Source organism: Schistocerca americana, chromosome 4, assembly GCF_021461395.2.
Source record: "Schistocerca americana isolate TAMUIC-IGC-003095 chromosome 4, iqSchAmer2.1, whole genome shotgun sequence".
Taxonomy (NCBI): Eukaryota; Metazoa; Arthropoda; class Insecta; order Orthoptera; family Acrididae; genus Schistocerca; species Schistocerca americana.
In genome coordinates this window covers 774,687,259-774,711,573 of record NC_060122.1, presented here as the reverse complement: position 1 = coordinate 774,711,573, position 24,315 = coordinate 774,687,259, and the positions used below count along the sequence as shown (strand labels likewise).

The window sequence follows — 24,315 nt, the reverse complement described above, 5'->3', positions numbered from 1 at the left end:
ATCTTCTTTCTCCATTCCCTGACCACTTTTTCAAGGACAATGTTAAACAACAGCGGGGAGAGCCCATCCCCTTGTCTAACACCTGTTCCAATTACAAACGGCTGTGACAATCTACCCAAAAACTTCACTTGCGATTTTGTTCCCGTAAGGGTTTCCTGGATTAGACTTCTGCTTTTATCATCAATCCCAAATTCTTCTAATGTGTTAATCAGAGTTGGTCTATCAATAGAATCATATGCTTTTTTGAAGTCTATGAATGTAATTACTAGATTTTTCGATGTGCGTGCGCGAAGTTGTATTATGGAGAGTAGACTGAATATCTGTTCACTGCATGATCTTCCTTTTCTAAACCCAGCCTGATATTCACCCAGTTCTTTCTCTACCTGATTTTCAATCCTGTTTTGTAGTGCCTTGGATAGGATCTTATAGGCCACTGATAACAATGAGATACCTCTGTAGTTATTTGCATTTGTCTTGGCACCCTTCTTATGTAACGGATGAATCAATGCTGTCTTCCATTCCTCCGGAATCTTCTCTGTATTCCAAATCTCTTCAAACAGCGCCTCGAAATTATTTACTAAGTTTTCTCCTGCGTATTTCAGTAGTTCCGCGACTAACGAACTATTTTTTTATTTATTTTTTATTTTTTTATTTGGTAATTTAAAATTGCTTACATGACATTCATTTGTTGCTAGTCAACAATCAACCTTCCAAAAGAGACTGAGAAATGAACTTAAAGAAGGCAAGGTCTTAATGATCTGTGACTTTTCTGAGAATTACTACTTTGTCATCCTGGACGAAGTTCAAGGCTATCACTGGACATACATGCAAGCAACGATTCATCCCATTGTTGCTTATTACAAGGATGGGAACAGACTCGAGCACACAAGTCTTGTAATCATATCAGAATGCCTAACACATGACACTATTGCTGTGCATTTGTTCCAATCATACTTGATGGACTTCCTGACTGTTAAATTGGGTAGAAAACAAAGAAAAATATATTATTTCTCTGATGGAGCAGCAGCTCATTATAAAAATAGGAAGAACTTTATCAACCTGTGCCATCATGGAGATGATTTCCAAACAAGCTGAATGGCATTTTTCAGCCACTTTGCATGGGAAGCGAGGTAGTGATGATGTTGGTGGAACAGTTAAACGACTTGTAGCTCGAGCAAGTCTGCAACGGCCATACAGTGATCAAATAATGACACCAAAACAACTTTATATGTTTGCAGAGGATAACATAGAAGGAATGAACTTCAAGTACGCTACTAAAGAAGATCACAAAAATGAAGAAATGAAGCTTATGGAGAGATTTGAGAAATGCTGAAAAATTGTAGGGACACAAAAACTTCACACTTTTATTTCATTTAGCAAGGACAAAATAATAACGAAAGTGTGTTCAAACTCTGATGATAGTGAAATTGAACTGGTATCAGTTTCTGACAGTGATACAATACCGTTCAAAGACATAAAAGGATATGTTGATTGTGATTATAATGGACACTGGTGGTTAACCCGTGTACTTGAAAAAAATCAGGAGAAGGATGAAATCACAGTTTTTTACATCCACATGGACAGTCACCATCTTTTACATTTCTGAGTCATCCAGACATTCTTTCCATAAGCAGTAGGGAAGTAGTAGCAATTGTGAACCTTCAAAATGCTACAGGGCGAACATATAAGTTATCCAGTGCAGAAATGTTGATGTGCAACAGACTGATTAGTTCGAAGTATGAAGAAGTGCACTAATAGGATGCCTATTTGTAAATAATGGTAATTACTAACTGAATTTAGGTCTGATCTCAGGTATTCATCTTTCTGTATTTATTTATTTATTTATTTTAGTTTTCATTTTGTATTTATTAATTACAGAAGCATAAAACATGTTCTTTTGTCAATTATAAGTTATTTTTAATTTCCACATTTTACAACAACATACATCTGGTGAGAAGTAGGCCTAATATCTAAAATAAATTATTTTTTACGAATTTTTAAAGCACCACCCTTAATGTAAAACTGCTTTTGATAGTAATCCCATGCTCATCCCAAGTTGAAACTTTCAGAATATGTAAATGTAAAGTGTATCTTTAACATATATTTTCTTGAGAATTTTAAAAATACAGTTTTTCAAAATTCGGTAAATCCAACAATGTTGTTTTTTCTTAACAATTTGTGTATATATATTAAACTAATGATGTTTGGTATCATATAAAAGCTCTTTAAAAGAGCGTTCCAACGAAGGAAATTTTATTGTTCTAGCTTAATTAGAACACGAGTTGTAAATAAAACAACATTGTTCCACGAGTCAAAAATTTGTCATCTTTTCAATTTTTGAAGGTCCATTACTCGGTAACTTTTCGTCAAAAAAATGTGAAAAAATTAATTTGTGTCATGATTTATGAGTAATATATGCATACTTAATTTCAAAAAAATCTGAGGGGGTCAGGTTGTAGCACTTGTTGATTTGACATGGAATTGCCCAAAAAGGAAAAACGCCCTTCTGATTTTGTGTTGGAAAATATGATAATAGGTGTTATTTGAGGCAACACCCACGGTGGAGATGTCTTTCATTACAAATTTGTAAACATTTGATGCATAATTACAGCATTTTAATAAGTTTATATTATAGTTGATTCTTTTAGCTTTCCAAAACACATCAAATTGAATAAAATTGATTCATAAATAAAAATGTTGTAGTGGTTACAAACTTATAAGCCACCTATCCTCACGATGTGAGTTTGTAAAAATGATTCGCATTCCAGACTGGCCTCTTACTGCAGTTTCGATCAAAAAATTCTGGAAAACTTACTTTAACCCTCCTGCATTATGTGCCTGGGTGCATGTGCCAGGCTTAACAGCTGGAACAATTGTAAGAGTGACAATCCTGGGATAGGGATGTCCGGAAATGTCATATTGTTTGACAAGGATGTTACTGATATTAGGTTGGTGGTTGATATGGAGAGAATATATCAGGGAAAGATCTCAATTCAGGGCTTTACATGAGAGAATCATAGCACTGGCAGTAAAGTGTTGAGGCTTTAGATGGCTGACCTGCACCATGTGACGTGTGTGTGTGTGTGTGTGTGGGGGGGGGGGGGGGGGGGGGGTTTCTTCTAAATATTTTAGAAGTGCTTGCATCCTTTATGCTTTGCAGTTACAGCCAGGTGCAAGACATGTAACATATTTTGAAATACCCTGCTTATCTATTCCAGTGCACTCTTGCCAGTGATTTAGCACAGGAACTGGCTAAAAATTGTAAAAAGTTGATGATTTCTGAACACAAAACAGATAGAAAGAAGGTGGACTGATGTATGAAATTTGCCAGACATTCATTTGTAAATAAAACAGTATTCATGGATTAGGACTCAGGCCTGTACCGGTTAGCCGACGGCTGCCTACAAGGCAGTACAAGGACCGATATGCCATTGGGGGACATGTGATCAGCATGTCACCAATCCCTTCAAATATTATTGCCAGTTGATGGATCATGATGGTGTTGATGCTTCTATATTCAAGCAGCTCCTCATTTCGCCTCAAGGGGCTGAGGAGAACCCATTCTAGACCTACCTACATTCACTTGTATAAAAATGTTCTCATGGCTGCGCGCGCGCGCGCGCCCACACACACACACACACACACACACACACACACCACAACAGTAGCTCTTTATGGAACTAATTGCCTGAAACTCAGTGTAATCACAATCACAGTATCAGCAAGTACCAGCAAGGTAATATTTTAGTTCCATAATAATGGACTTATGAACAGACGTAATTAGCCAGTGGTGGTATAACGAAGTCACAAAGGAAGGTTTGAATAAGTTATAACTATTGGAAAATAAATTGCAGTGTTGGCAGAAGAGCCAACACTGTGTTTCTAGAGGAGGCCGAAATGCACGCGTTTAATTACACGCTGACTGGCGTGAAGTCTGGAACAGGACAATATCTTGAGAATTGCAAATAAAGTACGTAGATGATGTAATACTTAACTTTAATCCACAATTGTAGAACATCTCTCTTGATGATACATGCTTCACATAATAATTATCAATTGAATACGGCGCCTTGCTAGGTCGTAGCAAATGTAGCTGAAGGATGCAAACAATCGTCTCGGCAAATGAGAGCGTATTTGTCAGTGAACCATTGCTATGAACGTCGGCTGTACAACTGGGGCGAGTGCCAGGACGTCTCTCTAGACCTGCCGTGTGGTGGCGCTCGGTCTGCAGTTACTGACAGTGGCGACACGCGGCTCCGGCGTATACTAATGGACCGCGGCCGATTTAAAGGCTACCACCTAGCAAGTGTGGTGTCTGGCGGTGACACCACATTCCTCCCCCGCAAATCGGCGTACGGTTGTGTTATAAGGCTTCCGCCCGCTGTGGGGAGGACCCCATGTTGACGTATGCGACGAGGTGGGGAGCCTAACAACAGGCGAGGCTGTGCCACCCGCACCCGGCCATTCGGTCCGAGGGGAGCTAGGAAACGCCTGAAAACCTAGTCCGGGGTGCACGTCAACATGCGGTGTATGCGCCCGTAGAGAGACAGGAGGGGCCGAAGGGTCGACCTCCATTGGGGCGGGGCAGCCGACGGGCGAAGACGACATCTGGTCCGGAGCCGGCAAGAGTTCCAAGTCGGAGGACAGCTGGTCACGGGAAGTGATCGGCGGTGCGTGACCCAAGGATGCGCCTGGTAGCTGCAGCGTCCACTGCGGGCGGCGGCGGCGGCGGCGGGAGAACAGGTGGCGTCTCGTTGCCATGGGGCAATATGGAAGGCAGCATCGGCAATACCTAGGGATGAGGCGAGCCAGTAGATGGGTCCCCAGGGCGCTGACCGGACGGCACCGTCGCTGAAAGCAGACGGGGAGCGGCAGAACCCGTGCGACGACAGAGGCGCAGCTGATTGAGATGCCGACGCACCTCACCAGAGGCCCCCAAAACCAGATACATAGCGCGGCCGAGGCAGCGAAGAATGCGCCCAGCGAGCCAAAGCCGTGAACCTCGATAGTTGCGATAGTATACAACGTCGCCTGGAGCAAAAGCAGGCGGCGGCCGCTGCACAGGAACCTGATGCGGCGGATGTAGCAAAGACATCAAGGTTCGATGAGGACGACCGTGGAGCAACTCAGCCGGTGAGCGACCATCTCGGGGCTGAGAGCGATACAAAGACAAAAAGAACAACAACGCGTCCTCCCGAGAATGCGACTCTTTGAACGTCAACATCTGTGACTTGAAAGTCCGGACCAATCGTTCAGCGGCACCGTTTGACTGAGGCGAAAATGGTGCGGATGTCAGATGTTGAATGCCATTGGCCTTGCAGAATGACTGAAATTCTGCGGACATGAATTGTGGGCCATTGTCGGAAACAATAGTCTGTGGAAGACCTTCAATGCAAAAGATAGCGGATAACGCTTGGATGGTGGCTGAAGACGTCGTGGAAGACATCCTGACAACAAAAGGAAACTTACTGAAGGAATCGACAACAACCAACCATCAAGCATTCCAGAATGGACCAGCAAAATTGATGTGTAAGCGTTGCCAAGGGGAAGTGGCTTTCGGCCATGCAAAGAATTTCCGCGGCGGTGCGGATTGTCGTTCAGCACACGCCATGCAAGAAGAGCACATATTCGTAATCGCAGCATCGATTCCGAACCAAGTACAGTGCGAACGAGCAAGTTGTTTCGTTCGCACTATACCCCAATGTCCTTGGTGGAGAAGCCGTAAGACAGAGGACTGTAATGAACGAGGGACCACGACCCGGGACTGATCATTATCAGAACGCAACAGCAAAACACCAAGTCGTACAAAAAGTCTCTCCTTGTGAACAAAAAATCGGCAAACCAACGGATCCTCGATTCGTGATTTCGTAAGGGCCATTGCGTAGCAACAAAACGCAAAACGGTAGCAAGGACAGGGTCAGCAGCTGTGGCTGTAGCTACACGACGAAAATCAATCGGAAACGAGTCGACCACGTCATCAGTTTCCGCATCAATGAACATGCAAGCAAGTTCGGAAGAATCGAATGCTCTATCCTCAGCAACAGGCAACCGGGACAATGCATCGGCGTTTCCGTGCTTAGCAGTTGACCGATACAAGATATCGTAGCTGTACTGCAAGAGGAAAATAGACCAGCGAATGAATTTCTGCGCTGTACGTGGAGGTACAGGCTTATTCGGATGAAAAAGTGACGTCAAAGGTTTGTGGTCTGTGAGGATGGTAAAGTGACGACCATACAAGAAATAATGAAACTTTGTAACACCAAATATGAGAGCCAAGGCTTCTTTCTCGATCTGTGAATAATTTCTTTGTGCAGACGAGAGCAATTTGGACGCAAAGGCAATAGGGCGATCATGCGAGCCATCTTCGTGCGCAAGGACAGCACCGATCCCGAAATCTGATGCATCCACCATCAACAAAAGGGGCTTCTGGGGATCGAATGGCGTAAGGCAAGTATTTGAAAGCAACGCCGATTTCAACTGGCGAAAGGCGCGTCCGCATTCCGTCGTCCAGACGAACGGAACACCTTTATGGCGTAAGCGATGAAGCGGAGCTGAAATGGAAGAGGCATGTGGGATATATTTGTGGTAATAATTAATTTTTCCCAGCACACTCTGTAGCTGCTTCAAATTCTGCGGCGAAGGCAAGTCTTGTATGGCACGGAGGTGCTCTGGACTGGGATGTATGCCTTGGGCATTGATTACATGGCCCAGATAGGGTAAGTCCCGAGCAAAAATCACACATTTGTCCTTCCGCAAGCAAAGACCATTTTGTCGCAAGACCTGAAATAATGTTCTGAGATTGGCTAAATGTTCTTCTTCCATCTGTCCGGAGATCACGATATCGTCCAGATAGTTTGCTGCAGTAGGGACCGAAGCACAAACAGTTTGCAGATATTGCTGAAACAATGCAGGGGCGGATGCACACCCGAATGGTAGTCTTTTGAATCGATACAAACCAAGATGCGTGTTAACCACCAAGACGCGCTGGGATTCTTCGTCCACCGGTATTTGCAAGGACGCATCTGCCAGGTCCAACTTCGAAAAATATTTACCCGGGCACAGTTTGTCAAAAAGATCTTCCGGGCGGGGTAAAGGATAAGTTGCAATCAATAATTGTGGATTCACTGTAGCTTTGAAGTCCACACAAAGTCTCAATTTACCGGAAGGCTTTGGCAAAATTACTAAGGGTGATGCCCAGAGAGAAGCCTGCACATGTTCAATCACACCTTGTGATTCCAAATCGTGTAATGTTCTTGCGACCTCATCACGCAATGCGTGGGGAACATTGCGTGCTCTGAAAAATTTCGGTTACGCGTTTACTTTCAGGTCCAAATGTGCTTCATAGTTCTTAGCGCAACCAAGGCCCGGTGCAAAAATGTCTGCAAATTCTTCACATAGACGAGAAACACTGGCTGAAGGCACAGTCTGGTTCACTGATAGGACCTGATTTACTATAGACAAGTTAAACAACTGAAATAAATCTAAACCAGACAAGTTCACCGTAGAAGAAAAACGAAGGACGAAAATGACACAAGTTGTGTTTGTCCCTTGTATGTTGCAAGAAGGCTGCACTGTCCTAACACAGGGATATTCTGACCGGAATAACTATTTAACTTAACATTTGCGGCACGCAACGGAGGTGTGCCCAGTTGTTTGTACGTGTCTTTATTGATCAATGAAATCGCAGCTCCGGTATCGAGCTGGAATGGTATCACGTTGCCATGAATGTCCAAATCTACAAAAAGTTTATTGTCCTGCTGACGACAAGAGCGACTGTCTCGTGCAACGTGAACTGACACTGGTACAGAAGCACTTGCGACGTGATGGGATTTCCGTCGATGTCGACGCACACTATTTGTGGGACGAACACAGTCACTGTGAGAGAGAGTGGCACTGGGCGGAGTGGAATGAACTACATGAATGTTCATGGGCGAAGGTTCACGAGCCTGAGTATTCTTGGTTCGATTGCGGCGCGAAGCAAAGGGCCTGGAATGGTTGTGAGTGTCCGTTCTGAGCTTTTTCTGGCAAACACTCTGAACATGTCCTTTTTTATTACAGAAAAAGCAAATAGCTTGGCGTGACGGACAATTCTCACGCGGATGTCTAGTAGCACACCGCGGGCATGATTTTAGCACTGCATTTGCCTGCTTACGCGGCACACGTGGTTGCGCGGACGGGCGCGAGGGCTGTTTACTGTTCCGTGCAGCTCGCCCGGCGGGCCGGTTAACATGACACACGGCTGGCGAAGTTTCAAATGATTCCTGAGCAAAGTCAAGTGTGTCTTACCTATCCAATATGTCTATCACTTGTTGAAGGGAGGGATTGACTAGTTTCAAAATCTGTTCCCTTATACGAACCAAAACGACCTTGCTGTGCTGGTACTGCGAACGGCTGAAAGCAAGGGGAAACTACAGCCGTAATTTTTCCCGAGGGCATGCAGCTTTACTGTATGATTACATGATGATGGCGTCCTCTTGGGTAAAATATTCCGGAGGTAAAATAGTCCCCCATTCGGATCTCCGGGCGGGGACTACTCAAGAGGATGTCGTTATCAGGAGAAAGGAAACTGGCGTTCTACGGATCGGAGCGTGGATTGTCAGATCCCTTAATCGGGCAGGTAGGTTAGAAAATTTGAAAAGGGAAATGGATAGGTTGAAGTTAGATATAGTGGGAATTAGTGAAGTTCGGTGGCAGGAGGAACAAGACTTCTGGTCAGGTGACTACAGGGTTATAAACACAAAATCAAATAGGGGTAATGCAGGAGTAGGTTTAATAATGAATAGGAAAATAGGAATGCGGGTAAGCTACTACAAACAGCATAGTGAACGCATTATTGTGGCCAAGATAGATACGAAGCCCACACCTACTACAGTAGTACAAGTTTATATGCCAACTAGCTCTGCAGATGACGAAGAAATTGAAATGTATGATGAAATAAATGAAATTATTCAGATTGTGAAGGGAGACGAAAATTTAATAGTCATGGGTGACTGGAATTCGAGTGTAGGAAAAGGGAGAGAAGGAAACATAGTAGGTGAATATGGATTGGGGCTAAGAAATGAAAGAGGAAGCCGCCTGGTAGAATTTTGCACAGAGCACAACATAATCATAACTATCACTTGGTTTAAGAATCATGAAAGAAGGTTGTATACATGGAAGAACCCTGGAGATACTAAAAGGTATCAGATAGATTATATAATGGTAAGACAGAGATTTAGGTACCAGGTTTTAAATTGTAAGACATTTCCAGGGGCAGATGTGGACTCTGACCACAATCTATTGGTTATGACCTGTAGATTAAAACTGAAGAAACTGCAAAAAGGTGGGAATTTAAGGAGATGGGACCTGGATAAACTAAAAGAACCAGAGGTTGTACAGAGATTCAGGGAGAGCATAAGGGAGCAATTGACAGGAATGGGGGAAATAAATACAGTAGAAGAAGAATGGGTAGCTTTGAGGGATGAAGTAGTGAAGGCAGCAGAGGATCAAGTAGGTAAAAAGACGAGGGCTAGTAGAAATCCTTGGGTAACAGAAGAGATATTGAATTTAATTGATGAAAGGAGAAAATATAAAAATGCAGTAAGTGAAACAGGCAGAAAGGAATACAAACGTCTCCAAAATGAGATCGACAGGAAGTGCAAAATGGCTAAGCAGGGATGGCTAGAGGACAAATGTAAGGATGTAGAGGCCTATCTCACTAGGGGTAAGATAGATACCGCCTACAGGAAAATTAAAGAGACCTTTGGAGATAAGAGAACGACTTGCATGAATATCAAGAGCTCAGATGGAAACCCAGTTCCAAGCAAAGAAGGGAAAGCAGAAAGGTGGAAGTAGTATATAGAGGGTCTATACAAGGGCGATGTACTTGAGGACAATATTATGGAAATGGAAGAGGATGTAGATGAAGATGAAATGGGAGATATGATACTGCGTGAAGAGTTTGACAGAGCACTGAAAGACCTGAGTCGAAACAAGGCCCCCGGAGTAGACAATATTCCATTGGAACTACTGACGGCCGTGGGAAAGCCAGTCCTGACAAAACTCTACCATCTGGTGAGCAAGATGTATGAAACAGGCGAAGTACCCTCAGACTTCAAGAAGAATATAATAATTCCAATCCCAAAGAAAGCAGGTGTTGACAGATGTGAAAATTACCGAACTATCAGCTTAATAAGTCACAGCTGCAAAATACTAACACGAATTCTTTACAGACGAATGGAAAAACTAGTAGAAGCCGACCTCGGGGAAGATCAGTTTGGATTCTGTAGAAACACTGGAACACGTGAGGCAATACTGACCTTACGACTTATCTTAGAAGAAAGATTAAGGAAAGGCAAACCTACGTATCTAGCATTTGTAGACTTAGAGAAAGCTTTTGACAAAGTTGACTGGAATACTCTCTTTCAAATTCTAAAGGTGGCAGGGGTAAAATACAGGGAGCGAAAGGCTATTTACAATTTGTACAGAAACCAGATGGCAGTTATAAGAGTCGAGGGACATGAAAGGGAGGCAGTGGTTGGGAAGGGAGTAAGACAGGGTTGTAGCCTCTCCCCGATGTTGTTCAATCTGTATATTGAGCAAGCAGTAAAGGAAACAAAAGAAAAATTCGGAGTAGGTATTAAAATTCATGGAGAAGAAATAAAAACTTTGAGGTTCGCCGATGACATTGTAATTCTGTCAGAGACAGCAAAGGACTTGGAAGAGCAGTTGAATGGAATGGACAGTGTCTTGAAAGGAGGATATAAGATGAACATCAACAAAAGCAAAACGAGGATAATGGAATGTAGTCTAATTAAGTCGGGTGATGCTGAGGGAATTAGATTAGGAAATGAGGCACTTAAAGTAGTAAAGGAGTTTTGCTATTTGGGGAGCAAAATAACTGATGATGGTCGAAGTAGAGAGGTTATAAAATGTAGGCTGGCAATGGCAAGGAAAGCGTTTCTGAAGAAGAGAAATTTGTTAACATCCAGTATTGATTTAAGTGTCAGGAAGTCATTTCTGAAAGTATTTGTATGGAGTGTAGCCATGTATGGAAGTGAAACATGGACGATAAATAGTTTGGACAAGAAGAGAATAGAAGCTTTCGAAATGTGGTGCTACAGAAGAATGCTGAAGATTAGATGGGTAGATCACGTAACTAATGAGGAAGTATTGAATAGGATTGGGGAGAAGAGAAGTTTGTGGCACAACTTGACCAGAAGAAGGGATCGGTTCGTAGGACATGTTCTGAGGCATCAAGGGATCACCAATTTAGTATTGGAGGGCAGCGTGGAGGGTAAAAATCGTAGAGGGAGACCAAGAGATGAATACACTAAGCAGATTCAGAAGGATGTAGGTTGCAGTAGGTACTGGGAGATGAAAAAGCTTGCACAGGATAGAGTAGCATGGAGAGATGCATCAAACCAGTCTCAGGACTGAAGACCACAACAACAACAACATACGAACATCAGAAACGTTCTGTGCAATTGCATCACACACCATAGTATCTGAATAAGGGAGTCCACATTCACACTCAAAAGCACAATCCCTTGTAAGGCCTTGCAAAGTTGCAACCCACTCCCGATTAGTTTGACCGGCCGTATGTTTTGTACGAAAGAATGTATACCTTTTTGCAACTACATTGACCGATTCCTTGAAATATGCATCTAATGCAGACAAAATTTCGTCGTAGGACAGAGTTGCTACGTCGCGTCGGGGAAACAATTTCACTGTCACACGGTACGTCTGGACGCCGACACATGATAGTAATTGAGGATGCCGCTCATTACCTTGAATTCTGTAGGCGGCGAGATGGAATCCAAATTGGCGTGACCACTCCGTCCAGCTTTCCAGTGCCGCATCAAACGGACGAAAAGGTGGTGCAACTGCGTGTTGTGGCTGCGGTAGCGGTGGAGCGGAGGCTGCCGCATCGGTTTGCATTGCACGTTGACCCTGGACGAGCTGTCCAAGGGCATCCAATAAGGCCTGCGTCTGCTGATTCTGCAAGCGATAAAATTCGGACAGTACATCTGGAGATTGTGGTGGAGCCATGACAAGTAAATTAGAGCAATACAACCGTTAAATCTTCGTCGCCATTTTGTAGTGTTGGCAGAAGAGCCAACACTGTGTTTCTAGAGGAGGCCGAAATGCACGCGTTTAATTACACGCTGACTGGCGTGAGGTCTGGAACAGGACAGTATCTTGAGAATTGCAAATAAAGTACGTAGATGATGTAATACTTAACTTTAATCCACAATTGTAGAACATCTCTCTTGATGATACATGCTTCACATAATAATTATCAATTGAATACGGCGCCTTGCTAGGTCGTAGCAAATGTAGCTGAAGGCTATGCAAACAATCGTCTCGGCAAATGAGAGCGTATTTGTCAGTGAACCATTGCTATGAACGTCGGCAGTACAACTGGGGGGACTGCCAGGATGTCTCTCCAGACCTGCTGTGTGGTGGCGCTCGGTCTGCAATTACTGACAGTGGCGACACGCGGGTCCGGCGTATACTAATGGACCGCGGCCGATTTAAAGGCTACCACCTAGCAAGTGTGGTGTCTGGCGGTGACACCACATAAATGTCATCAATTCAGACATATGAATTATAGTAGCAGAAAAATGAATGTTTTAGAACAATTCTTGAAAGTATAAAATATCAGACTTTTCCCCCACTGTCTCCAAATAATAATGCGGATGGTAAATTAGCTATATGTTTAGAAGTGTATTTAAGGACCATAGATTCTGCAAAAACTTATATAAGCATGTGATAATGAACTTAGAGTCTGTGTAAAGAGCATGCTTGAACAAATTAAAATCTTTAGTATGTTATATTTTATTAAAGTAAATGGTTCTGGATAGTAAATATTAGCTGTAGGTAATATTTGATTTGGAGAAGATAAAACCTGCTAATTTATTGAATGTAGGCAAAACCTGCTAATTTATTGAACGTGATGAATTTAATGCTTTCAGCAATTGAACAGTTTTTGTATCTATGATTTTTTTTAAATGAATTTAAGTTATATCCTAATGTCCCATAAATTAGCAAGCTTGCTTCACCACAGAAGGCATGAAAAGTTAAATGTCTGAAAACCAAGGAATGTCTATTAGGATGAACTATAAAATCTTCATATTCGGTACCTTGTTCCTTCTAGCACTTCTGGAACCACTTTCTCAGGGTAAGGTTTACAGTTTTCCAGTTTGTTGCTCCTCCTCCCCACCACACACACACACACACACACACACACACATACACACACACACACACACAGACACACACACACCTCCTCTCTCCCTCCCTTCCCATCCAGAATGTAAACTGTAATATCAGCTCCACTACTTCCTCATTTTACTAAAAATTTCTTGTAAATTTAGTGTGTGTGTGTTTGTGTTTTATATTGTTTTCTTGTTTACTTTTACAGTCTGCATCCTGCTGCTCCACCACCCACCCACTCTGTAGGGGCAGCAGGATCATCAATTTCTGTCGGTACTGATGTGTGTATGTGAAATACACAACAGAAAACTGAAGCTCTACTGCGTGTCAAAAGTAGTGCAAATGCTTTCAGGCCACAAGTACAAACCTCAGAAAATGTTTCATATATGATACAAAATGAGAAATGATGTGTACAAATAAATAAATGAAGTCCAGTAACAATTTGCCAAAGCATGACAACCCAAACTCTTCTGATTAAATGAACCCCAGGATATGACTCTCAAGGAAGGTGCTATGTAAAATAGTTTCTTCTTCTATAAATGTTGTCATGTTTACAATAAATGAAACTTGTTATGTCTGTAAGTCATGCATAAAAACATGTTATAAAGACTGAAAGTTGTTTAAAACAACTTTGCAATATGAGTGTCAAGGTTACCGTTGATGGTACCAACTGAAATGTGGCAGTGTTGGTGAAAATATGCATCTTCATTACATTCCTTTCATAAATTATTTTATGGTCATCATCATTTTATCCATATTTTTATGCCAGTCAAAAGCTTATCATTGTGGATCAAGAGAGCTGAAATGAATCATTGTAAAGAGTGATGGTGCTACAGTATACCTTAAAAAAATAATAAGTGTACAGATTGATACAACACAGTAATGTAAAATCTCAATCAGAGTATGAAGAGCAGTATGAGAGAAAAATAGCCACCCACAGTTTAAGGAAGTGTTGAGAAATTGACAGACTCCCAAGTGACTCTCTTTTCTCATATTGTACTTTGAGTGGATGTACATACTTACTTCTGTATGTAATTTATACCTGGCAAGTATTGTGAATAAAATTTTTTTTAATATTTGTGTTTATATTTATTTATTGTTTCATTCAGAAATAACATATGACCTGTGAAGCAGGTATTGGCAAATTTTTTGGAATTGAACAATATCATCACAAGAATTCACAAATTCTTCAGTTATTGCTCTAAAACAGTCTATAGTTGCCACACAGTACCATGTAAAATACTATTTGCACACTTCTGCTTTGCAGCTTGACTCCTTAGTTCAGCAAAAACTGAAGTACTCCAGGCCAGTACTGTTTGTTCACCAAGCTCTGTCAACCTTTGCAATTAAGCAACACTGTAGTGCAGTATAGCTGTTGGTGACTATTATGTTTCATTTCATTGTGTTTTTTATACCGTGTATAAATCACGTAGTTTTGAAAATTTTTGTATCGGCTTTTGGTGTTCATAATGTGCAGTATGGTGTTCCACTGCTTCTCTATCGTGATAGTGACTGGATAGATAAAGCCTACTCATGAGCTACGGCGTTCATTTATCCAATTTCGCTCACTAGGTTCTATCTTCTCGCTCTCCAATATCTGCATAGTGGGCTTTGTTTTTCAAAGTGTTGCTGTCCAACATCCAAATACTCAAAATAAATACAATGCTTCTCATCAACAGTGTGTTGTATATTGTGCTCCCATTTACAATGACCATGCACGGCAAAGTTTATCTGTTATTCAGAACATCACCAATAGATTTATGCAGACTATGTCCGAAATGGTCTATCTTGGTTAACAAGTACCAATTGAATATAAAGATAGCAGCTTTTCTCTTGTTCGTATGCTGTCTTTGGTATTTCATGACTGCTCTTCTTTCATGGCTCGTATCACATGTGCAAGGCAGCACCTGACAACACAGAATAAACCACTGAACCAGCAGGTACACCAAACGTAGTAAGGTTTCTGTCATCATCCCACCTTACAGATATGTGGCATCCATCCATTCTAGAATACGTGCATGTAAATTAAACACATGTCCAAACAGCAGGCTATACCAATTCATTATTTAAATGAACTTTTTGTGGTATCAATCATCATTTGATGGTTTGGTAAATGCTTACGCAACACATCACTTCACCAAAGTCACTGCAGATTCCTCCCCTTAGGTGAATGATGTCATTACTATTGTGAAACATAAATAAACAATGAATATTTAAAGCTGAGAATCTAATTTTAACCTTCTTAACTAAAAGTATCAACAGCTTGTGTATACTTGATGCTTGATCCCAGCTGCAACTGCATCTCCTGTGTAGTAAATATACTTATTCATGTTTATTAATTGTGGAATACGCAACATGAATTATAAACCATTAATCATAGGTGTGTGTGTGTTTGTCCTCACATCGCTTTCATTAAATCTTTTTACACCTCTACCAAGGACTCATGCTTTCCATGAATATGAAACCACAGATAACAAATATTATCTGTATGGATCATCAAACAGTTCTACAGTATCTCTTTATTTTCTGCATGTGGACCAAATTACCCAAACCTCTCATAAAAAATTCCTGTAAACTCAACCATGTCACTTCTCATCTCCAACAAGAATATAGTAATAATAATAAAATAGAAATTCCTTTAATACAAACTTTTAGAAAACTAAAGTCACCCTTCCCATAGGAAGAGTATATGAAATTCTACTAAACTTACAAAGCTATAATGGGATATTGATCTGTGTAAGTTGTTATAGGAAACACAACATCCATTTATATAAGGCTGGTTTTCTCATCAGACACTTTCGGCATTTATGAGACAGCCATCAAACCAGAGGAGTCACATTTTGAACAATTAACAACCCTATGCTGTCAGGCATTCTGTAATCAGTTACATTCCTTTCCAATACGTAAGAGTAGCATACAGAAATCGGCACTTACGTCTTCATTATTCCATCTTTTTAATTAGCATATGGAACACTTTAACGAACTCAGGTAAATTCAACTCCTTCGCTACTTTGGGGCAACCTCGAGGCTGGCAGTCCTACTTACGTAGTCCCTGTGAAGATACACCTCTTTCCATGGACTAACAGCCCTGCTTACATAGTAACTGTCAAGATACACCTCTTTCCATTGGAGGATTACCTCTACACCATCATTTAGCTCTCCAACTGTGATAGTGTCTCTGTTTGTGCATTCTTATGAAAAGGAAAGTTGCTACTCACCATATAGCAGAGTTGCTGAGTCGCAGATAGGCACAACAAAAAGACTGTCACAAATAAATAAAGCTTTTGGTCATTGAGGCCTTTGTCAACAATAAAAATAGACACACACACACACACACACCAGTGTGGTTTCAGTTGGCTGAGACAGTGGTTGTGTGTGCGAGTTGCATTTGTGTGTGTGTGTGTGTGTGTGTGTGTGTGTGTCTACCGTTGACAAAGGCCTTAATGGTCAAAAGCTTGATTTATTTGTGACAGTCTTTTTGTTGTGCCTATCTGCGCCTCAGCTCTCCGCTATATGGTTACATTCCATCCTGGATTTTCCATTGTTTGATTTTATTTATGCATTCTCCTTTTTCTCTCAGGTACAGGTCTTCCTTTTCCTCTAGGTTCACTTATCCTTTCCAACATACCATACATACATTACATATGGATTAGGTTGCAAAATCCTATTAATATCATTTACAACTCTACCCTGTCCTTCTATACATAGATATTGAGGTAGTGTACTCCTGCTGTAGTCCATATTCATACCTGCTTTCTAATCTGTCTTCTGTGCTATATTCATCATACTCTGTACATACTCATTACTTACCTACATATTACTGTAACTCAGAATGCCCTCATATTATATGTTTCAGCAATCAAATGTTGATGTTAGCCCATCATATTTTCACTTTATAGCTAAGGCTAGGTTTTGCCTCCCTTTGTTGGCCATTGTTTGCCAAACATGAATGTACCATTATGTCACGTTTGTATAATTATCTCATTATGTATGCATTAGTTAGTCTGTCATATTACTCAGAAAATGTAGGATAGTTCAAAGTAATTACAGTTTTAAAGGAGATAGTGGAAAGGGTAAGAGACTGCTATTAGGAAAGCTAAAGCTGAAAAAATGTAGCAGCCGACTTGATACCTAGCTGACGTGAATCCTCTAAATTCATATGGAATGTGATTCACCTGAGGCATGTTGCTTAGGACATGTACCTTTTGATAGTGTCTGTAAATCCATGGTACAACAATGGGCACCCAAAATACCCCACGGTCCCATCCTATGCCAATTTATTTGTGGGCCACCTAGAGCGGTGGTTCCCAACCTCTCTGAGACAATTACCCTGAGTTCAATCAGATATAAGCTAGTGCCCCCTCCTCTGCCCCCACCACCATCATCAGAATCAGGCCTAAATAATCTTTAGAACGAAATATCAATTTCTTCGAACACTTCCATTTTTAAAATGATGAAAGATTAATTATATTTTGTTCTCATAGTTGTTTTTTTTATATTTTGTTCTCATAGTTTTTTTTTACCATCAGTGACTGCTACCAGCAACTCCTTTTTGGTAAAGGAAGCTAACTAGTCACATTGATGATAGACACTTGTTACAAAATATGACTGCTTTGCACCATTCCTCTCCTTACTGACACATGCTTCACCCTAACCCACATACCTACCTAAAATCAATCAAATTAAAATTTATGCACTGCATTTGTTATTTGTAAATCAGTTGATTGCTGGACTCCTACTTCTAATATAGCAGAAATTGGAAGTCTTCAAGCTGCAAATGGTTTGCATCTGACCACTGCCACTAATAGCAATAATAATAACAATAATATGTAGGCACTATTGCAGTGTAGTAGCCATTACCTACACTGAGGTGACGAAAGTCACGGGACACCTCCTGGTATCGTGTCGGACCTTCTTTTGCCTTAATGCAGCAACTCGATGTGGTATGGACCCAACAAGTTGGAAATTCTCTACAGAAATATTGAGCCATATTGCCTCTGTAGCTGTCCATAATTGCAAAAGTGTTGCTAGTGCAGGATTTTGTGCAGGAAGTGACCTCTTGATTATGTCCCATAAATGTTCGATGGGATTCATGATGGGTGATCTGGATGGCCTAATCATTCGCTCGCATTGTCCAGGATGTTCTTCAAACCAGTTGTGAACGATTGTGACATGGTGCATTGTCATAAATAAAAATTCAATTGATGTGGGAACACAAAGTCCATGAATGGCTGCAAATAGTCTCCAAGTAGCTGAACATCCCACTTCCAGTCAGTGGTCGGTCAGTAGGATCAGAGGAACCAGTCCATTCCATGTAAACACAGCCTACATTGTTACGGAACCACCACCAACTTATGCAGTGCCTTGTTGACAAAGTGGGTACATGGCTTTGTGGGGTCTGCGCCACAATCAAACCCTATCATTGGCACTTACCAACTGTAATTGGAATTCACCTGACCAGTGCTGTTAGCAAAAGCACTCACATCGGTCATCTGCTGCCATAGCCCATTAATACCAATTTTCACTGCACTGTCCTAATGGATAAGTTCATTGTACGTCCCACATTGATTTCTGTGGTTATTTCATGCACTGTTGCTCGTCTGTTACCACTGACAACTACGCAAACACCTCTATTCTCAGTCATTCAGTGAATGCCGTTGACCACAGCATTGCCCATGGTGAGAGATAATGACTGAAATTTGGTATTCTCAGCACAATATTGAATTCCAAATGATTTCCGAAATCGAATGATCCATGCATCTACCTCTAATTACCATTCCACGTTCAAAGTCTATGTATTGCTGTTGTGTGATCATAATCAGGTTTGGAACCTTTTCACATGACTCACCTGAGTGCAAATGGCAGGTCTGCTTACACACTTCCCTTTTATGTGATACTATCGCCATCTGTATATGTGCATATCGCTATCCCATGATTTCGATACCTCAGTGCAGTAAGTCTTGTGCTGTCAATTAGTTCTCTTATTGTCACGAAGTGTACAATGAAGTGATTTCTGGTCAATTCCAGGAATTACCAGCAACTCTGAAAACGCATTTTAATAAGATATTTCTGTATATGCGGTGTGTAGTACAAAGAACAAAGTACGTGTTTAGTGTGGACTATGTGAGTAAAATGTTGTTCATAAATTCATTTGACAAGGTATAACCTCCATCCCACTGTGTCTCCTGTTAATGCTATGCTTTAAAATAAATTGTAATTATTAATAATGTAAGTAATCAGTATTACAGACTTACTAAATAGTGATAGTAGTAATGGTCTTTAAAGATTATTTAGCTTCACGACCGAAATGTTATTACACCATTATGTTTTTACCCCCCCCCCCCCTGAAAATTTTATTTTACCCCTTATGGGTAATTGCCCAAATTGGGAACCACTGATCTTGAGGAATCCTTCGTAACCACCTGCAGTTCCAAAGCTCTCACCTGGTTCAGATTCGTTTTAGTGATCTGGACTGAGGGTGAGGACACACTATCCGCATTTCTCTAGAACTTCAACACCTTTTCCCCCATTCACTTCACCTGCTCCTCCTCAACGCAACAAGCCAGCTTGCTCGATGTTGACCTCCACTTCAAGAATGGCCACATCAGTTCCTCTGTCCATATCATATCTACCAACAGCACTGAGCAGAGTAGTCCAGTGGTTAGCACACTGGTCTCACATTCAGGTCGGTTCAAACCCACTTCTGGCCATCCTGATTTAGATTTCCTGTGATTTTCCTACCTCCTCATCCTCCTCCTCCTCTTACTACTGCTACTACTACTGCTACTACCAACCACCAGCAGCATCTCCACTTTGACAACTGCCACCCTTTCCACACCAAGAAGTCCATTCCGTATTGCCAATTCACCTGTGGCCATCTCACCTGCAGTCACTCTACAAATATACCACGTATCTCACCGAGGCCTTCTCAGGCCAAAATTACTTTCCCAACCTTGTCCAAAAAGAAGTCTCCAGTGTCTTGTCTCTCCAGTCATCAACTAGCCCCCCACATTCGCTCCATCTGGCCACAAAGGGACAGTCTCCTCCTGACTCAGTACCACCCAGGACTGGAGGAACTGAAACATATTCTACACCAGGGTTTCAACTACCTCTCGCGTGCCCTGCTGTGAGGAATATCCTATCCACTATTCTTCCTAACCCTGCCACGGTAGTATTTTGCCACCCACCAAACCTGTGTCATACCCTTGTCCATCCCTACCCCACCCCTACTTCCAACCCCTTGCCTCATGGCTAATATCCCTGCACTAGACCTAGAGGCAAAACCTGTCCCACACATCCTCCCACCCCAAATACACCAGTCAGGTCACATACATAACCTATCCATCAAAGGCAGGACACCTCTGAAATTAGTCATGTGGTCTACAAACTAAGCTGCAACCACTGTGCTGCATTCTGTGAAGGCATGAGAACCATCAAGCTGTCTGTCCACATGAATGGCCACCGACAAACTGTGGCCAAGAGGCAACTGGACCACCCATTTCTTGAACAAGCTGACCAACCCAACGTACTTCACTTCAATGACTGCTTCACAACCTGCACCACCTGGACCCTACCAACCAACACCAGCTTATCTGAATTTTGCAGGTGGGAACTCTGAACTCTCCTGCAGTATATCCTACATTCCTGTAAGCCTCCTGGCCTCAACATTCGCTAGTCTCTGTCCTTCACCTTCCATGCTCCCACTCCACCACTACACAGCCTTCCATTTCACCAACACACCCATAGTCTTTTTCCCCTCCTCTGTTTCCTTTCTGCCCCCCTCCTCCCCTCCCCATCCATCCTCCCCCCCACCCCCCACCTCTAACGACCAGACTGCACCTAGCAGCCCTAACCTGCCCCCACCATGTCTTTACATTCTCCCACAAGCAGCAGTACACCTTTGCGCACTACTATCCTGCTATCCCTCCTCCTCACCACCCCAGCCTCCCCCTTACCCCACCACCCACAGACTGCTTATCCCATCAGGCACTGTTGCTCTACACATGTCATGAATATGTGAGTTGTGCTTTTGTGGTTTTGTGTTGTGTTTTCTACATTAGAAGAAGGCCTTTTGTCGAGAGCTGAAATGTGTAGCAGTCTTTTGTGCGCCTGTCTGCAAACCAATGTCTCCACTATATGGTGAGTAGAAATCTATTCTTTTTCAAAGTACTGGCATTATCCCATACTGGATTTTTCATTGTTTGATCATGTTCATATTATACCAGGGTTGCCACTGGTTCTGGAAATCAGGAAATTTGAAAAAAAACACTGAAAAAAATCTCATTTTTGTCTGAGTAGATGAAATGGTTTGTTTACTGAGGTGTCATGCACTGTAATTGGCTGGATCCAGCTAAGTACATGGACCACTTCCCTACTCCCTCATTACTACTGCTTCTCCCCTTCCTACCACTCCCCTCAGCTTGCAGACAGTGCTTCTACCATTTCTTGCCACTAGCCTAGCAGCTGCTGGTGAGAGGCAGGGAGGCATAAGGAGTGATCTGTTTGGATCTGATTCTCAGAGAATGTAGATGCAGCAGCTGGAGATGGCAGCCATGTGTGAATGGGTTGTGTGTGAGTGATTATGTGAATGTGTGTGTGCTCTAGTTTTCTGGCAAAAGCTACAGCTGAAAATTTAGTTGTGAGAGTGTGATTGTATTTTCTATGTGCCTATCGGCAACTCAGCAATAATCTTTAAAGTGAGTTGCTATCTATCCTCGTTAGTATTGATTCTCAGCATATTTGAACAAGTTATTTGTTGCATGGATTGATCACCATGGTCTCATTTCATCAACATGCTGCCTGTAGCTTTTGAATAGTTGGCCACATGAATGGATTTCCACGATGGGCTAAAACTTCTGCGGTTATCTGTAACTGATCGGGCCTGCCGATCAGAACTCATTCGGTTCCGGCTAATGTGCAGCCCTGCCTATCGAACCTGGTCTGACCAATATGTCTGCAGGACAGGACTCTTTGTGTGTGGCTTGATGCAGTGGATTTTCATGGTTTGTCCATGGACCTCAGTGCTTCTCAGCAGGCCAGAGCCCATGGGCGATGGATTTCAAGAATTCTGTCTCACCGCTAGTATGTTGCACAGTGTAGTGTTTTATAGATGTTTTATTTGTTCTGGTACATTTTGGCACTTAAAAAGTAGTTTATGTGTTAGAAAGTATGGACCATAAGAAGAAGAGAATTGTGTCAGTCACTGGTAGTTTGTTCTCTGTGTACTCATATATTTCTCAAAAGAAAAGTTGTAAAATACCTGTAAAATAGTAGATATAACACAGTGGGCAATAACCACAATAATGAACATAGCGGAACCAACATTTTATTGGTGGTCACCTACAGAGTTGGTTTACACAGTTCTTCCCAGCCTTATGCACTTCTTTCAAGAGGCCTACTTTTTTCTGATGTTATTTCTGAAATCACTGAAGGTATTTTAAATCTGTCTTGCAACTCCAAGGAAATGAGCATTTTTGTTACCAAATGTGTTTCGTTTGATTGAAATAAAATAACATCAGTGATATTATTGAAACATATATAACATTTGGCTTGCTTTCTCCATCTAAAAACAGTTCATTACAAAAGATTTTTGCTCACATTAGGAAACGCCATTTGCTTGCAAGTGTTTTTTGGATATTTCCTTGTTTGTGCTATTGTTTCCTGCACCGTAGCTGCAAAGACAGATTGTCAACTTACGTCTTAACTTACCCTCGAGATGTCAAAATTTGTCAGGGAAAAATGCTAAAACTTGTCTGGAAATTGGTGAATTTCACTTGGGGAAACTTGTGGCAATCTTGTATACATACCTTTTCCTTTACCACTGAAATAATTTTGTATGGCCATTCATAATGATGGAAGAACTGTTGCTAGCATGATGTCATTCAGATTAAAATATGGGGCACTTGCTTTGAAATTATGTTCTCGCACTTCAAATAGTGCTTGTTGTTTTAGATTGCTCTCTACCTTTCCTTGTAAATCGCTATTTGTTACCTCTTTTATTTCTGGGCAAGAAAAAGACTTTAATAATGATTCTCCAATGAACTTTTTATTCAACACTTGTAGTGGAGAAAATCCTGCTTATAAACGAGGCAACTCATTAAGGGTAACCTGAAACTCCAGCATCATCTGCATCCAGGTTGTGTGCCTTTTAGAAAAATAAGTACGGCAAAATCATCCCACCTCTTTCGTTATTCCATTATTAGTGAGTAAGTGATTTGGTTTTCCCACATCTATGAAATAATCTCTTAGGCGAGATTATGGTAGTTGTATTTTCTAATTTAATGAGATGTAGCTTTACATATTTTGTTCTCTTCCAGGTGAGATTTTCTTAGGTTTATTGTTATGTCACCCTCTTGCAATCATTTTTTATGTTTTAATAAGCTGTGTGCAATGTTCCTTCCTACTTTTAAAAACCAGTGGTAGATTGTCCATGTACGTTATTAGTTCATGTAATTATGTAAGTTGTTATCCAAAGCTTTTTTTAGTGTTCATATGAAAACCTCTACACAGTTAAACCAAAGGCAAGTACCCTAAACTGGTAAGACTAAGACTTTACATCAAAAACAAGAATGCCGTACATGCTCTAGAACAGTGGTCATCAAACTGCAGCCCAAGGGTCGCATGCGGCCTGAGTGTGGGTCACGGTTTTCAGCTGTATATCCTAATATCATGCAGCTAGCTACTAAGAGCTGAATCCAAAAACATCAGCTAGTCTTAAGAGCTTCTTAAGGATGTAACTCAACTAATGCCTAGGAATTACAATTACAAACAATTTAAATTGGAAAGAACGCACAGAAAATGTGGGAAGGCAAACCAAAGACTGCATTGCAGCAGAACACTTAGAAAATGTAACAAATCTATCGAAGAGACTACCTACACTACGCTTGTCTGTCCTCTTTTGGAGTACTGCTGTATGATCTGAGATCCTTACCAGATAGGGTTAATGGAGTACATCGAGGAAGTTCAAAGAAGAGCAGCATGTTTTGTATTATTGCGAAATAGGGGAGAGGAATGTCACGGACATGATACAAGATTTGAGATGGACAGACACCATTAAAACAAAGGTATCTTTTGTTGTGTCAGAATCTTCGCATGAAATTTCAATCACCAACTTTCTCT

At 41.5% G+C, this 24,315-nt stretch overlaps 1 protein-coding gene across 1 annotated transcript in view; it reads left to right on the top strand.

The window, feature by feature from the left end:
- LOC124612408 (mediator of RNA polymerase II transcription subunit 23) overlaps positions 1-14,273 on the top strand; it is a 191,425-nt gene extending 177,152 nt beyond the window's left edge. Inside the window, exon 23 of the mRNA XM_047140601.1 lies at positions 13,406-14,273. The gene's annotated coding sequence lies outside the window, so the exon portion shown is untranslated. The remainder of the gene's footprint in view (positions 1-13,405) is intronic.
- Positions 14,274-24,315: the final 10,042 nt, after the last annotated feature.